Below are 1,769 nucleotides of genomic sequence, written 5' to 3' on the forward strand. Positions count from 1 at the left end.
GACAGGATTGAGGAAAGGTGCAGAGGGACTTCAAATGTATTATGTTTTATTTCTTGAAAAACTCTGAAGTCCATATGACAAAATACAAAGATTTGTCAAATCTAAGCAGTGATGAAATCGTTTATTCTCTGTAGTTTTCTGTGTTTTTGAAATATTTCAAAAGTTCAAAACATTAAAAAAAATCAACACAACTAGGTGATGGATAGAACGTGGGTGCGAAGTGAAGAAAGGAGTCAAAGATGACTCAGGTTTTATGTCTGGTGCTGACGTTAGTGACAGAAAAAGAGAAGCTACGGAAACTGGTTTTGTGGAAGATGGTGAGTTATATTTCAGACAAGTGAAGCTGAAGGAAACAGCAGAACATCCCTCTGGAAATGTACATGAGACTGTGTGAAGCTGGTGGTCGGGAGAGAAAACAGGCCTGCCGAGAGAGTGGCAAAGCAGGATATTAGCCTTGAGCCCCACCCTTTCACCTCTTCACAGGGGCCAGCCCCTTCAACATTAGAGTATTTCATTAAGAGATCCAAGAAGGGCTGGGCACAGTGGCTCATGCCTGTAATCCCAGCAATTTGGGGGGCTGAGGTGGGCAGATCACTTGAGGTCAGGAGTTCAAGACCAGCTTGGCCAACACGGTGAACCGCCATACAAAAAAAACAAATTAGCTGGGGATGATGGTGCACACCTGTAATTGGAAGGCTGAGGCAGGAGAATCCCTTGAACCAGGGAGGCCAGGTGAGACTCCAACTCAAAAGAGATCCAAGAAGGAGGGGAGGAGGAACAATGAAGAAGTCAGGTAATGAGGACCAAGGAAAGGTTACTGAGTATGGTGATGACTTTCAGATGAGAAGATTTTTTGTTGTTGTTTAGAGACAGGGTCTCACTCTGTCACCGAGGCTGGAGTGCAGTGCCTCCATTATAGCTCACTGCAGCCTCAATGTCTTGGGCTCAAAGGATCCTTCCACCTCAGCCTCCTGAATAGCTGGGACTACAGGTGCACACTGCCACGCCCAGCTAATTTTTTTTCAATTTTTATAATTTTCTTAAAATTATGTTTTGTAGACACATGATCTTGCTATGTAGCCAGGGCTGGTCTGTAATTCCTAGGCTCAGACAATCCTCCAACCTCAGCCTTCCAAAGTGCTAGGATTACAGGCATGACCCAACGCATCTGACTTCAGATGAGAAGATTTTTGTCAAGCAGTTATGAGAGGCCAAGTGGCAGGCAGCGAAGGATCAAGTGAGTAGCAAAAGGAGGGGAAGCAGTGGTAGAATATTCATTTTACAAGACAAACAATGAAAGGGAAGGGAGCTACTATACAGTATTTATGAATAAATATACAGATAGTAAGAGTGTAAAAACTAGCAATGGGAAGTACAGACACTGACTTCATATGTGAATGTACATGCATGTATGTGTATACACATACATGCACATTTGCACACATGCATGTGTGTATGAAATGTATATTTAGGCTGAGTGCTGTGGCTCACACCTGTAATCCCAACACCTTAGGAGGTTGAGGCAGGCAGATCACTTCAGCCCAGAAGTTCGAGACCAGCCTGCACAACATGTTGAAACCCCATCACTACAAAATTAAAAAAAAAAAAATAGCTGGGCATGGTGGCATGCAGCTGTAGTCCCAGCTACTCAGGAGGCTATGGGAGGATGGCTTGAGCTTGGGAGGTTGAGGTTGCAGTGAGCTGAGATCACCCCACTGCGCTCCAGCTTGGGCAACAGAGTGAGACCCTGTCTAAAAAAAAAATGTATA

Source organism: Pan troglodytes, chromosome X, assembly GCF_028858775.2.
Source record: "Pan troglodytes isolate AG18354 chromosome X, NHGRI_mPanTro3-v2.0_pri, whole genome shotgun sequence".
In the NCBI taxonomy this organism is placed as follows: Eukaryota; Metazoa; Chordata; class Mammalia; order Primates; family Hominidae; genus Pan; species Pan troglodytes.